The sequence below is a fragment of the Rhinolophus ferrumequinum genome, chromosome 3 (genome assembly GCF_004115265.2).
Source record: "Rhinolophus ferrumequinum isolate MPI-CBG mRhiFer1 chromosome 3, mRhiFer1_v1.p, whole genome shotgun sequence".
Taxonomy (NCBI): Eukaryota; Metazoa; Chordata; class Mammalia; order Chiroptera; family Rhinolophidae; genus Rhinolophus; species Rhinolophus ferrumequinum.
In genome coordinates, this window is record NC_046286.1 from 95,548,655 (window position 1) to 95,565,420 (window position 16,766).

General features: G+C 35.3%; 1 long non-coding RNA gene across 1 annotated transcript; it reads left to right on the forward strand.

Annotated features, from left to right (window-relative positions):
- Nucleotides 1–9,413: 9,413 nt before the first annotated feature.
- On the forward strand, nucleotides 9,414–12,606 carry LOC117020430 (uncharacterized). The gene is made up of 3 exons (XR_004422699.1): nucleotides 9,414–9,522; nucleotides 11,117–11,222; nucleotides 12,517–12,606. It is a non-coding gene; the product is annotated as an uncharacterized LOC117020430 (long non-coding RNA).
- Nucleotides 12,607–16,766: the final 4,160 nt, after the last annotated feature.

A 16,766-nucleotide genomic window follows, 5' to 3' on the forward strand; every position in this document is an offset into this window, starting at 1 on the left:
TTTTAGGAGTTCACCAATTGAATTTGGGGGGACACAGTTCAGCCCATCCCACTGAGGTTCTCCATCATTAATAGGCTGGGATGTTAAGGAAAAATGGGGTAAAAAGGAATGAAAGAAAGAGCTAGTGAAAGGATAAAAATAAGAAAGTGTGCAGTTTTGTAAAACAAGTAAAAAAAGTCTTACAAGGAAAAAGTCTTCGTTCACAAATTTATATGCTACTGCTGTGAAAAATAAGAATCACATACTGGTTTTTTAAACAAGTATTTATAAGGAACCTACTATGTGCTCAGAACTGTTCTATAGTCTGATGATACAACACTGAACAAACACATACAAAATTCTGTCTGCATAGAGCTTACATTGCATTGAAGGAAACGGATGAGAAAAAAATAGTTACGGAAAATACATATTCTGTTGGAAAATAATAAGTTCTGAGGACAAAAATTATTGCACAGAAAGAAGATTTTAAGTGTTAAAAAACAAAAGTTTTCAAATTTAAGATGAAGGTCCAAGAGTAGGCCTCACCGTAAGGTGTACTTGAAAACAAAAGCCCAGAAAGAATGACCTTCGAGTATCTATGGGAAGATCATTCTAGACAGAAGGAATTCCAGATGCAAAAGCCCTGAGCTTGGGACTTACCTACTATTATAGAGAGAGGAGGTCAATTTGACTGAATGGAGAATTATTAAAGTACATTGTAAGAGAGAAAGTCAGAGAAGTTTTAAGGAACGGGACTGCATGTTAAATCATAGGTCATAGCAAAACTTTGCTTTTCTTTGCGAATGAGATGGGAAGCCATGGATACAATGGCTCCCTCCCACCACAGCCTAAAAAGAAAACGACCACCAATAACTTTCTACACACAGTGACCTCAGACATTCTAGTTTCTCTTTTCTTTGTTTTCTTTTCCTTCCTTCCTCCTTTCCTTCCTTTTTTTCCATCCTTCCTTTCTTTCCTTCATAAATTTTCTAAACAGACCACAGTTAATGCTTGCAGTTATTATTACAAATATTGAATATGAGTGAACAACCAAGGATCTCCAGGTATTTGAGGAAAACTTGAAGAAAGGGCCAACTTTAAAAATAAAATGAATATGGCTGAAAAAGAAATGGCAAAGAATAAAAACAAAGTCTTAAACATAATCTGAAAATACTGCATAAATAAAACACGGACTTCATGCAAGAATAGTAAAGAAAATGCTCTTGACTGTGAAATTGCCTAAGTGAAAATAAAATTTAACAGAAGTGTTGTATGTAAAATCAAGCAAATTACCTACAGTATTAGAGATAATTTAAAAATAAAAAAATGAGTCACAGATAATCAAAACAAGAAGACTTCTATCTGATAAACAGAAGTTTTAGAATAAGAGAAAGGAGAACCTCAATGGGAGAACATAATTAAAGAAATATCAGAAAAGTCATTTTTACTTTTCCTACATTATAGTTCTTGTGAGATCTGGCTACATGCCTATTTCAGTCCTCAATAAATGCATATTCTACAGTATCTGAACTGTTCTAGAATATCTAATTATTAATAATTTGTTGAATTTGTCAGTTTGAGACCATATTCTTTTGTGAAAGGCACAAAACGCTCCTTGACAATCAGTTACTAACATGGCAAATTAACTCTTAAAATGTTTCCTGATATCCTAACCAATTTTATATTTACAGCTTTTGGGGCTGATAAATTCCAATACTTAGTTTTCTAACATCTTTGTAAAAATTAAATTGAATCTATCCAATCTAATAAGCAGAGTTACATATTTTCTTCTGTTTATGTAAATAACAAGTATATATTACCATATATTATCTTAATATTAAACGAACACACACCACACTGTTTCTGGGTTTCAGATACAGAAACTCTATTCTACAGGATATCTCAAAGATAAGAGACTAACAATTCTATAATAATATCTGTGAATTCCTGAGACCCTTGGAGCCACATATTTTAGTAGATCTAGGTTTTAGAAAACTACACTCCAATTATTTATTTGCCTATTTTTGTTTATGGCTCCATCTCAAATGGTAACTTCTCTGGTTAACTGAGAGCACCTGCACTTGTTTGAAAGGACAGAGAGGGGAAAAGACACATGAAAAGAATCTGTCTTTTCATAATCCTCTTTTGACAGCTTGCTCTCCTCCATTATTAGAGAGAAAACATTTCCTTGTTGCTTCTCTTTTGCCTCATGTAATGTAAGTCTCCAGCCAGATGCATCTCCTTTCATACTTTAACTTTTCTCATTTTGCCCCACACAATGTGCTCTTTTTTTTTTTTTTTCTCTTTCTTGGACACTCGCTCTGGTTTCATAATTTTGCTTCTTTCTCTCTGGCTCTTCTGTTGCCTATAGACTTGTGGCTTCATGCACCAGGGCATATCTCTCTGCTTCTTGTCTTACCCACATGTTAATCTCATTTGTTCCAGTGACAGAAAATTCATATACGCATTTATTTCCCAAGATTTCTTTTTGTCTCTTTGATTTTCTTTCCATTAAGCCTTAGACACACAAGTCACACTTGTTAAGCTATATTTCTTAATTGACATTTTAATTACATTTATGGTAACAAAACCTAGACTCTTTGAGCTAGAAGTTCCCATTGCATATAGTATAACTTAACTTCTAAGGAAATACATATGCCATTACTCTCAGTTTACAAGGTCTGACAATTAAGTTCGCAAATTCATCCTAGGAAAGTGATACACACCTCATTGCTGAATATCACTATGTTCGCCTGCAAAGCTCACCTTCATAGCTCCCCTTGGGAAGTTATGCCCCGACACCAGCACCTAGTCCAGACTTTAAAGCAATTTTGGAGCTCTTTTTCTGGAATGGCCTCAGAGCTTTTGTCAAACTACCCTTGATGTCCTGAATGTCATCAAAATGTTTTCCGCTCAATATTTCTTTTATCTTCGGGTAAAGAAAGAAGTCATTGGAGGTCAGATCAGGTGAGTAGGGAGGGACTTCCAATACAGTTACTTGTGTACTGTCTATAAAATCTCTCACAGACAGTGTCACATGAGCTGGTGCATTGTCGTGATGAAAGAGATCCTTTGGGACCATTTTTGCACACAGCTTTCTCATGCCAAGATTTTCAGTTAAGGTTTTCCGGTTTCTTTATGGATGTTTACTTAGTCTGCTTTGCTTATCACAATCGCCCGATGATTTTGATGCACAATTCCAAGAACTTTTGCAATGTTTTCGTCAGTTCTGCCTGTTACTCGGCACCCTGACCTCTCTTCATCAGTGATGTGTACTCTCCCCTTAGAAAAACATTTAATCCATTTGTACACTGTCGTTTTCTTCATGGAATTACTCCCATAAACTTGGACTTACATGTTCCTGATTTCACTTCCACTCTTGCCAAGTTTAACAATAAATTTAATGTTTGTTCGTTGCTCTAATTCAAGCTCAGATGTTCTCACAATGGCACACAAAGCACACAACAATAATGAACATCACTCAGCAAGACACCACCACACATAAACACAAACAGCTGTGAGACATTGATATGCCAACGTTATGAAACCTGACCAAGTGGTTTGTACAGTGCTGCCAAAGCTAGGGCACACTGACAAGTACAAGAATTTAAGTGTCAGACCAAAGACATTTTCTTCTTACCTTAATATACAGATAAAGAAACTTCAGTCATATTCTTGTAAAGTTGAGTAGAGATGAATGAGATAGAGGTTTGGAGTAGCAGGCATGTGTCAAAACCAGAATTTATCAAAGAAAGATAAATCTGAAAATGTGTGCAGGTAGTGAAGAGTAATGGAATAGAACTGAGAAAATTCCAATTTTCAGTTTATGTAGCTAATTAGAGGAGTGTTAGCTTGAAAAATATACCTTCAGAGTAAAAGCAAAATGGTCAATTATAATTGATAGCATAAGCTGGTTCTATGCAGGGGCAATTATAGTAATGGCATTTTAAAACATTAAGATGAAACAGTATAATTTTAAAAAATGAAATATAAACATTTTATTTCTTAAATTGAATGTTTTTTACCAAATTGTTGGATGTGACTGCCAAGTTGTTTCTAACTGGAAAAATGTTTGGAAACTGAATAACAATATGACAAATTTGTGTTGATATAATCATTTGTGGATCATATTAATTCAGAGAATTGTAGGTATAAATGTAAATTCCACTTTTTGCCAAGGTTCACACTTTCTGTGGTGTGTGTATGTGTGTGTGTGTGTGTGTGTGTGTGTGTGTGTGTGTGTGTTGTGTATCTGTGGTGTTTCAGAAATAGTGCTTATATTTTGGAAATTAACCCATTTTCAGATATATAGTTTGCAAAATTTTCTCTCCTTCTGAGTACACAATTCAGCTAAAAGGTTAAAATTTAAAGTTAAGGATAAAAATGTAGAAACTTTGTTCTTAATTCCAGTTAAGGCTTTGGGGATTTTGGTGTAATCATAGTTAATCTGCTTTTGTAAGCAAAGGTCAGTTCCAGAAAATATAATAATAGATAACAAAGCTATGCCTGAGTGATTGAAAGGTAGTATCTCTTTGTTCTACAGGAATCAGGAGACTGGCTGAATCTAAAGATAACAGGAAGGAAGAACCTCAGGCTCCAAGAAGTCTACAATCACAGGAGATGACTTCTTAGATGCCAAGGCAACTCAGAAGTGACTCAGGAATCCTGGGGACCTGCCCTCCACCTCAAATCACTCACTACCCCTATCAGGTTTAGAATCAATAGCTCTCCCTTTGCATGTGAATTTGCCCTTCGAACCCCTTAAACCCCATATCTTTCCTGTTTTGGGGAAACTGGATTTGAGTCTTCCTCCTTTTCATTGGCTGCCTCTGGAACTCAACTCTTTTCCTTGTTGCATACTCCTTGCTTCAGTGATGGTATTGCGGTGTGCTGGGCATATAAACTTGGATTTGGTTACAATTCTATAGGTTGCTTTTCCATCTGTTAGTCTGAAAAAGCTTTTTAGTTTGATGGAGTCCCACTTCACTATTAATGCTTTTAATGCTTGTGATTTTTGTATTATATTCAGAAAATCATTGCCATCTCATGTCAAGAATGTCTTTCCCTATGTAATCTTCCAGGGATTTTACAGTTCCAGGTCTTATATTTAAGTCTATAATATATTTTGAGCAGATTTTTTTGTATGGTGTAAGTAGGTATTCCAATATCATTTTTAAATTTTGCATGTGGATATTCAATTTTCCCAACACCATTAGTTCAAGACATGATCTGTCCCCATTGTTACCTTTCTCAACCATCACTTAACTGCGTACTTATTGATTTATTTGTGGGATCTCTATTCTTTTCTATTCATCTATTGATCTATCTTTATGCTAGTACCATTCTGTTTTAATTACTGTAACTTTGTAATTTATTTTGAAATCAGGGCGTGTAATGACTACAGCTTTGTTCTTTTACAAGATCACTTTGGTTATTATTGGTCTTTCATGGTTCTACATGAATTTAAGATTTTTTTCTATTTTTGCAAAATATCAAACTTCTACCACTCATTATCAAAAATTCTCAAATAACCCAATTTATAAAAATGGGCAAAAGACTGTTTTATCTATAAATTCTTAAGAATGTGTCTTTAAGACGTAGAGATTTATCAATAAATATAACCAAAATACTATTAACACACCTAAAGACAACAATTTTGTAATATCAAATTTTTCTAGATAGTATTTAAACATCTCTGTTTATATCATCAGTGTATTATTTAATTTGTCTTGTTCACACCCTGATACAAAGTTGATACATTGCATGTGGTTGATATATGTTTAAGCGCCTGTTAATCTATGCTTTCCACTCCCCATTTCTTCTTGCCAGGTATTGGTTGCAATTCCCCACAAGCTGGGTAGCAATCCCATGGCATTGTTTAAATATGTTCTTTTCCTTCATGAATTTCCTATGAAGTGGGAAGTTAGATCTCAAGGCCTCACCACATTCTTTTTGGGGAGAATATTTCCTAGGAGGTTGTGTGCCCTTCCTACTGCATCACATCAGGTGGTACATACTGTCTGGTTGTTTCCATCTCTCTGTGATGTTAGGATTCATCTGTGAGGTTGTGTATGATCCACCTGATACATCCGTTCTTAGCTTCCCTATCAGCCTTTCATATGACGATTTTAACAACCATTGGTAAATGTTTCCTAGAGGTATTATTTCATCAGGAAAAATATTACCTATAATTTCTTTCTTTTTGTATTTTTTTGAAGCATTTCAGAAAGAAGAAATTTCTGTTTATCAACTATTATGTTATCCTCACATTCATTTTACACAGAAAGGCAGAATAAATATTTGATTCCCAAATTATTCCTAATAAATCAGTACCATTTATATATCTTTAAGAGCTTTTCAGTATACCAAGAAATAGACAAAAGTTTTAGTTTCATTGTATTTTCTTATTTTAGAATGAGAAAATATTATTTTGGGTTGATTTCTTTAGTCTTCCTTGGGTTACAGTGTTTATAATCCTTTTGTAGGAGATATGATTGATCATCTAGAAGTCATTTCTAACGCAAAATGCTATCATTCAGGATGGTGACAGCGAAGAGCTGGTAAACTAGAGAGGAAGAAGAAAGAACATGAAAATCTTGTCTTTTATAAGAAGGTTTGAAATGAGATGGAAACATGGAGAAAAGAGAATGGAGTGGAGTAACAAGGCGTTTAGTAATACTTTTCTTGGTACGCTATCTGGTATTGTTTGAAATATGACATAGATCTCCCAAGAGTTCTTTTTGTCTCTTAGATTGTCTTTCTATTAGGCCTTAGACAAACAGGTCACACTTGTTAAGCTATATATCTTAACTGACATTTTAATTATCTTTCTGGTTAAAAAACCTAGAATCTTTGAGCTAGAAGTTGCTATTGCATGTAAGGTTATAAGTTACTGCAAGAGAAATATCTATGTCATTATTTTTTTTTTACTCCAAAGACACTTTCTCCTTTCTCCTTAAGTAATAGTTTGCTTAAGATTAAAACAATTGGGGTTTCTGCTACGCAGTTTAATTAATGAGCTATGAGAAGACACATGGTTTTGATGTTACACCTTATTATCTCTAGAAGAGAATTGAAAGTAGAATAAAGAAAAAATATTAATACACAATTGTAGCATTAGAAAAAAATAAAGGGTGATTGAATTCATCATTAAAAAAGAAAAATAAATGAACATAGTAAAATCAATGCTCAAAATTACTAAGAAGAAGGTTTAGATAAGGAGGCAACAAACTGAATGAGAGAAGATTTTTGCAAACAGTACCTCCAATAAAGGGCTAATATCCAAAATATACAAGTAACTCATACAACTCAACAAAAAACAAAGACAACAACCCAATTGAAAAATGGGCAGACGACCTGAAGAGACATTTCTCCAAAGAGGACATACAAATGGCAAATACACATATGAAAAAATGCTCAATGTCACTAATCATCAGAGAAATGCAAATAAAAACCACAATGAGATATCACCTCACCCCAGTCAGAATGGCTATCATCAACAAGACAAATATGTTTATTGCAGCGCTATTCACAATAGCCAAGATATATAAACAACTGAAATACCCACTGATACAGGATTGGTAAAGAAATTGTGGTATACTTATACAATGGAGTATTACTTGGCCAAAAAGAAGAATGAAATATTACCATTTGCAATGACTTGGATGGACCTAGAGAATATTATGCTAAATGAAATAAGTCTGACAGAGAAAGACAAATACTATATGTTCTCACTTTATGTGGAATGTAAAGAACAAAATAAACGAACACACAAAACAGAAATAGACTCATAGATATAGGGGAAAAACCAGAGAGTTGCTAAGTCTGGGGTGCGGGGGTGGGGATGGTTGGAGAACATAACGGGATCTAAAGTACAAATTAGTAATCACAGTACAGGCATGGGATATGAAAGACAGTTTGGGGAATATAATCAATAATATTGTAAAGAATTTGTAGGGGGTCCGATGGGCATTTGTCTTATTAGGGAGACCACTTCATGGAGTGTGTAGATGTCTGAGCACTGCACTGTACACCTGAAGCTGAAGCTTAATAATAAGGAGTATCATCTATAATTAAATACACACACACACACACACACACACACAGAGGGTGCCAAAAAATGTATAGACATATGAAGAAAGGAAAAAAAAACCTGTATTAAAATTGTAATGTTCATATTATATACCGATAACAAAAGATGAATACAAGTTATGTGTATACCTTTTTTTGGCACCCTCAGTATATTGTCAGGGGATGTAGAATACAGCATAGCGAATATAGTCAATGAATTGTAACAGCTATATCAGGGGGGTAGTAGATTGGGGGAGGGGTTATAAATGTGTGAGTGTTGTAAAAGTCTAATTATGACATTGTTTTTCACACATGAAACTAATTAAAAAAATAAAGAAAAATAAAACATGCCAAGGTGGAAAAAAAAAAAAAAACAAAGTCTACCAGTAGAAATTAAGTATTTATCAAAGCTCAGTACTCTATACTCTATACTGAGCTTTGATAAATACTTAATTTCTATAAATGCTTTCCACGTAGTTCTTTGCGAACAAGTGTCAGGTGATTGAGGTGGAAATGTTCAAAAGCTGCTGTGGGTGTGGGCGTGTGTTCTGCAATGGGGGAGAAACAAAATCACTGCGCAGTACAAGGACTTATAACAATAAAGGGTATAAACTCTAAATAGGAATATGGTTTGAATCCCCTTGAGATACAAGTCTGGAAATTTCGTTTTGAGTCACGGAGATTGTGTGTGTGACTGTGTCACGGGAATGGTGATATTCTAACGCAGTGCTCCTCCTACTTTTGACATCCGTGCGCATGTTGCACGAGCTCCGAGCCTCTTTGAAACTCATACTGGGTTAGTTTCCACATAGAGGAATTTAAGGACAGAGAGATGGGAAATTCCTTCTAGAGGCTTTTAAAATTAGGATAGATCTCAAGAAAGATGACATATGAATCAGGATCTAAACGAACGGCATAAAAATAAAAAAGGCATAAGGATATTTCATGTTTTATAATAAAGAAGAATTCTATACTTCTAAGCATCATGGACATAAGTGTTTGTTGCTTTCTAAATCTATTCCTTTACATAACATTCTTATTTTCTGAAGGAAGCCCAGTGTTGTGGCTATAACGCTACTCATTCTCCTGTATCGTTATTGCTGATTAAAGATTAAAACATTTCTCATGAAACTTAGTACATTTTTGTTATTTAAAGAAGAGAAACTCTCTGCTTTATCTGTTAAATCTTAAGTCACTCACTATAAATATATAAATCAGATATAAGGACAATTGAACAAGAACCTCTAGTCCTATTCATCCCGTGGGAGCACAGCTGTGCCGTATTTCGGAGAGCTTTGTGATTGCTCAGGCCTACGCACAACCCTATAAAATGAGGAGCTTTGAAATGCAGGTCAGGGTAGACTGTGAAGCAACTGCTGGCAATAATACCAGCCCTTAGCCAGGACGAGGTTCTGGTTCAGCTCTGAGGGCAGAGAACTGGTGGAGCCAAAGACAAGCTTCCCAGGTCAGAGAGTAAGTACAGAAATGTCTCACGCCCCACATGTGAAGGGCTTTTCGAATTTTGTTGAAAGATACTTTCCCTGCTTGCTCTCTTACTCAATACTGACTGTTTTTTTTAAACAATGTATTCATGTAAGGACTTTTTTTTCCTTTTTGTTTGAATACAAATTTTTGACTGAAGGGATCTTTGGGTACATTTATTTTGCAAGGCTACATCTTGTTTTATAAGTGCTGTTCTTTCTATGTCAATTGTTGATTATGTGAACCTCTGGAATGTTTATTTTTCACTTTAAGTTTAAATGTCATCATTTTTATAGACAGAGAGAAAAAGAGACCTTGAATTTTTAAGTATCTACCTAGAAATTATTTGGAAATATACTTGTATGTGTACTAGGTGTAAAAACACATTCAATTTTAAATATAAGGTTTTTTGTGTCAAAATTATTTCAATGGTAGTACGTGGGTGAATGATTTTCTTGGGGGTGTTAATTTTCACTATTAATTAGTTAGATAAAATGTTCAAAAACCCATACGTAAGGAAATAGTTCCCAGTGATAGCTACAAAAAGTGGAAAAGGAATTTATATATAATAAAATACTTATGTTAATAGAAATACCTCAGTTTTATATTAATCAGATGCAAAACTTAAAGTAAAAGCACAATCAGTTTTTTGAAACTGTCAGAAAAGATACTAAACTTGAATGCCACAATTCTGTTATAAGGATATGTTCCCCGGGGTTACTTCTAACAACATATGAATATGGTATTCAGTATGTACGAAGCCAACTATGCGCCTTGTGAGAGATCCGCACCAGTTGAAAGGGACCTTAATTTTTAATCAAGGACTTGTCACTGAGAGAAATCCTCTCGATTTAAATGAAACCATAATGCGTGTAACTCTTTCTATCAGACGAAAAGTGTTTTCCAAACACTGTAAGAAGCTTTAGAAACTTGTGCTGGACATTAGGATTCCTGTATATGTACCCTAAAAATTTAAAAACACTTATTTGTAAAGATAAGTGTACCTGTAACTTCATTGCAGCTTTATTACTGGTGTGCAAGACATAGAAACGACTAAGTGTCCTCGGACAGTTGATTGGATAAAGAAGTACTGGTACATATAAACAGTGGAACACTACTCTGCCATAACAAATGATAAAATATTGCCATTTTCGAGAACACGGACAGATCTTTAGAGTATCATGCTCAGTGAAAAGATTCAGAGAGGAAAGGAGCAGAACTATAAGACTTCACTCATATGTGGGACATAAAACAGAAAGCAACAAATGGGCAAGAAAAAAAACAGTCATAGACGTAGGCAGCAGTATGGTGGTTACCAGAGGCTAAAGGGCGTGGGGGGCGGATGAAGATGGGGCAAGGGTGTCAAATATATGGTGACAGACTGAGTACACCTTAGGTCATGAGCACACAATTCAATATAAATAGGATGTCTAATACACGATCTCTAATAGAATTGGGCACCTGAAAATAATATAATGTTATTAACAAATGTTACCGCAATAAATTTAAAATAAAAAAGGAATTACCTGTCTGTGGACATTGTGGTTGGAAAATCTGATGTGACTCTCTCCCTTTCGTGGTGCAGAGATGGCAACCCGAAGAAAGCCCCAGCTCCTTGTGCGCCTGACACTGTTCAGTGTGCTCTTCTCACAAATGCTGGCTTGGCCTCTTTTCGAAGCACCTTTTCTGAAGTAAGTTCTCTTCCAGTTCAGACAGTTGAAGATTCCATGTTTATCTAACTGAGAATTTTCTATCTGTTATACAGAACAACTCATTTTTTAAAATTTCATATTTATTTAAATATTTTGTTGATATATTTTGCAAATTTTTCCACACCATATCAAGATGATTGTTCTTTTGTATATCTCTTACTGAAATTATATTAATACATAAGATTAGAATCCTGAAGGTCCCATAAAATTCTTTGAGCCTTAGTAACTATTCAGAGATAGAAAGAGTCTTTGGATTTGGTCAATAAAAAGAAACATATCGGGAACGGCCCAGTTGCTCAGGCGGTTAGAGCTCCAGGCTCCTAACTCTGAAAACTGCCGGTTCGATTCCCACATGGCCAGTGGGCTGTCAGCCACCAGGTTGCCAGTTCCATTGCTCGACTCCCGCAAGGGATAGTGGGAAGCGCCCCCTACAACTAAAAATTTGAACCCGGCACCTTGAGCTGAGCTGCTGCTGAGCTCCCGGATGGCTCAGTTGGTTGGAGCTTGGAGCACGTCCTCTCAACCACAAGGTTGCCGGTTTTGACTCCCGCAAGGGATGGTGGCCTGTGCCCCCTGCAACTAGCAATGGCAACTGGACCTGGAGCTGAGCTGTGCCCTCCACAGCTAAGACTGAAAGGACAACAACTTGACTTGGGAAAAAGTCCTGGAAGTACACATTGTTCCCCAATAAAGTCTGTTCCCCTTCCCCAATAAAATCTTTAAAAAAAAAAAAAAGAAGAAATATATCACATCAAGGTGAATTTTGAAGTAAATTTTAGAAACTTAGAGAAAGAAAGGGAGTTAATACTCAGCCTTTGAGAAATGTTTGAACCAAATGATGCTTAACATCAAAAAACAAATAAACAAATTGCTTCCAGCTTTTATGTTGAATATTAAAAATGCTTCAAAGTTTCTATTTAGTATAAAATCTTTCTTCTTGTCGGATTTAACTTTGCAAAGCGAAGACATTACGAAGGAAGTGTACTTGGCTTAATGTTCAGATAGGGTTGAACTGAGTAGCTCTTAAGCTTAGGACACGTCTTGTGAAAGTTTTATGGCATCTGTGTTATGGGATAAATCTAAATTTTACTGTTAATACTCTCATAAACCATAGAAGCCATTGTCAATTATGCTATCCATATTGTGTAAATGGGTGATACTTCCCAAGATTTTGCGTGCCTTATTTCAAATGACTGTAAAATCAGACGTGCTGCCTTCTGAGAAAGGAATGTGTCTACTTCTACTGTCTTTTTCCTGACATGTTGGGTGACAGCATACCATCTGAAGGAGCAAATGAGCTTGATCCAGCTTTACTACCACTAAACCCTGACGTCTCGCCTAATGCATTTGCTGAAAATGACAGGTGAGTTCATTTTATTGAGTTTAATTTAGAAAATGTATCTCTGAAGTATAAATGTTTCATTTTTGTGTCTCCATGAGCTATTCCCGCAGCATAACACTGCAGGTTTCCACGTGTCATGGCTCCCTCCAGCCTGACTTACTGCAGCTCTTGCAGCTGTCCATGGTGTTCATGTGCAGAGGCTGCAACAAGCCAGGATGAGCCCATCACTCACTTACATTCTGTTGCACAAAATTCAGCTTCAGAAATTGTACTAATACTAGTAAAACTGCACTATTTAGGATTCCATGATAGAGGAATTCTAAGGCCAGCGTTTCATATCTATGTGAAGATGCCTAATAACAAAAGTTACTCATTCACAAAACCACTTGTCAAAAGCCCCATTAAACTAGAGGCAGAGAAGCGGTGTACTAAAGACAAAAAATAAAAGCTTCCTCATCACAGCAGAAAGGTTCTGGATAGGCCCTCAGATCCTCCCCAATTTAAGAGATTTTGTTTCCACATCTTTTTGGAGAAGGGAAAGAAAAGCCATAATAGGGTTTGTGTGAAAAATAGGGTAGTTTTTTCTTATATGTTCTTATTCATGGTACATGAATAAAACATTAGGAATCAATCAATCAATCAAAAATAGGACCTAGTCTAAATATATTTCTCCCACGAGTATGTCTCATAGAATATTTAGTGTGAAAGCGTCCATCAGTGATCATTTATGTAGAGGTATAACTGTACAAAAGCTAATTTCTTTAATTTTTCAATATTTTGGACTGAGAATATTGAAACAATCTTGATATAAATCACAAGAAAACATTTTTCACTAGGTTGTTAAGAAATCCTTCTGCACTTAAGTTTGCACAAGAATCTGTCCTAATAATCTGATTAGTTTTTTTCTTATTCACTGAGCCAAATAATATGTAGAAAAACATTTTTAAAATAATGGTTATTCTTTCTTCGTTTTTTCAGGAATGCGAGACACACTGAAGATATTTTACCCAGTGACTATGAAAGACTTTTGGGTCAATTTCCTGCCAAAAGACACGTTGAGTCCTTTATTGGAAAACGAGATAGGTAAAGAAAATTTAATATTTTTACCAAATATGTTATGATTATTTAATCTGCAAATTATCTTTTCACTGTTCACAATTTCTTTTTTTTGTTCCAAATTGGTAACTTTTGATAATATTCAATTTAGTTAAAAAAAATGTATATTCTTCAATAAAATATACCAGGCCCATGCATTAGAAAATCGGGCTTTCTAGCAATGTCATACTCACTGGTTCAGACACACTTAGTTTTGTAAATAACAATCATTTGTAAATCTGCAATCAAATTGAAGTAGACACTGTTAAATAAGACACCGTATAAACTGAAGCAAATTTTCGGGTCACCGTAGTACTTGTTTTTTAACTTCTTGCTCAAACCAAGCATTGGAAGATTCTTCTTTAACTGGACAATAGCTGGATATTTACTAGGTAGTATTTATGTCAAGTAGCTTTTTAAAAATCACTTAGTTTAAAGAAACTTCCTCCGAATGGCAGAACAAACTTCAAATATTTACCCAATTATGTTATTTTATAAATTTTTTGCTCGTTTAATACACAATATGTCTTCAGACACTCCTTGAAAATGCCAAAATGTGTTGGATTATTCCCACTTCCTCTATTTTTAGGTTTAGGTATATATTTCTTTTAGAATTGTTGTGAAAGAAAATGAGTTGGGTGTTGGAATTCCTTTTTATCTGACACCAAAATATTTGGAACTTTGTTATATATACCATTTCTATTTAAAACTCTCTGATTTCTGTTTCCTCACATTTCACAGCGATGACGTCTCAAGGGACAGTGGTCCGACCGAATCTCGGATAAATGACCGAAAAGCACATCTTCAAAAGAAAGATGCTCTGAGAAAATACCTCAAGTACCTTCATGATGAAAGGTAAAAACAAAAAACAGAAAACTTGGTATAATGAGTTATTATAAATGATTTTCTAAAAAGAAGCTACATAATGGAGACATACCTATCTCCGTTCTTCACTATCTATGAAATGGTAATTCTCAACCTAGACTGCCATTAGACTCCCTTAGAGAATTGTTAAAATACTGATATCTGGCCTTACGCAAAACTCATGGCCAGGAAATTAATGCCTCTAGTGGTATGGCTTAGACATTGGTATTTTCTAGGGCTCCCCAGGTGATTCTATTGTGCCTCTAGAGTTAAAAATGATGAGTCTGAATCTGGAAATAGGTTTAATCAAAAGTGCTGATATTTGAAACATGTGAAGCTTTTTTTCAATTAGCAATTTGGTATCACATGGATCTCCCTTTATGTGCATATTCAAACCTGATTTTACTAAATTCAGCCTTGAGTTCTTTTGACTGTTCAGATCCTGTAAAACCTGTGTCTCCCTGTGGTGATAGATATTGGAGAACAATAACAGGAAGTGGAGTGATCTCTCTTTTTATTCCAATTATTCTTGTTTAGATTGTGAGTACTAAGAACAATTCTGGTTGGGTGAGTTCAGACAAGATGACTATCTTTGCCTCCTGATTAAATTGTGTAAGAATAGTTATAGCTGCTTTAAGGTTGAAGAACAATTCATAGATAATAACTAAAATCAAAGATCACTATTTAGCCCCCAGAGCACTTTACGGAGCACAGATAATACCGTAGGTCACACATTATATCTTTAGATGCTTTGTCATCTAAGAGCCTTAACATGCACAATGTCTCTTTCTGATTGGCAGTGATGGGGAAGACTTTTCAGAAATAAGAAATAAGCTCTTTGGAACAAGCTGATGATAACTTCTCAGTGGAGTTAACAAGGTCAGGGTCTCTGCACCCACCCACCGTGTGTTCTTCTTTTATTCTCACAAAAATCATTCAGTTATTTAAGTAGGTAAGAGTCACTTAATAAGATACATCTTAGAGTTCTCACAGTAAGACCTCATGTAACAAGGAAACTTCTGCCTGAAGAGAACCCCAAGCCAGTAGACAGCTTAAAATGATTCATACAGGGTGGTGATCACCTAACAGAGAAAGCTAAGAAGGAGTAAACAGTTTAACATCTCCTAGTTTGCTCAGACGTATTCCTATCCTTCTGTCAAGATATAACGCACAGAAGACTGTCTCACACTAATGAGAAACACTGGCTTTCTTTGGAGAACCAGCCATGCTGCTTTTGCTAATTGAAGTTTTAGTCCCACAATCGACTATTAGCACCTCACTGATGTACAGGAAATACGACCATATTACAGCATGACTCGTTATTGTGAAAATACCAAGGTACTCTGGGTACTGTGGGTCTAATTGTGTTCATGAAATACAGCAAACTTCCTACAGCAAAAGTGCAATTTAAGTTATTTTACCTATGAAGTGAATATAGGTACAACAGCACCAAAAGCAGTCCCTGTAAAATGTATTTTGTGGAGAAAACACAAATAGGTTTTTTTCTGTTTATTAATTGATAAACTTATTATCACAGTTGTTTTTATGTGTACATGGATACAAGACATATTTCTAACTTGAGTTATTTTAGGATGACACTCTTCCATAAAAAATGTTTATGAGACTTTGCAAGTGCTTAGTCATCACTGTATCACAAGTTGGCATAATTTTCTTTAAAGGTTATGCAGTAAATATTTTTGGTTTTATTGCCTATATGGTTTCCATTGCAACTACTTGGCTCTGCTGTAGTTGTGTGAGTGTTGCCACAGATAATATGTAAAATGACAGGGAGTGGATGTGTTACAATAAAACTTTATTGGTAAAAAATGAAGGTAGGTTGGCTCTACCCCTAACTAGGTCAAAAAGATTAAACTAGATGAGCTGAGACTGAAGACAATTAATGGTCATTCTTCAGTTCCTGGAGCAAATGTCTAAAGTTTTCATTAGACGCCTCAAGAGTAGACAGGGTGTCTGGGAAGGCACCTGCACCATTGGTTGCTTCTGTCCACTGATTACAAAATCACCTCTACCAGAGATCAAGGTCAGGGGCTCTGCACCCGCGCACTGATTACTATGAAGGGAGATTTCAGGAAAGAATATTATGAAAGGAGATTTCAGAAAGGATAGTACTATGAAAGGAGATTTCACTTTGCTCAAAAACATACTTTAATTTCAAATGGGTAATTATTAACGACGTATCAGAGAGCCCCTTCGCATTGTAG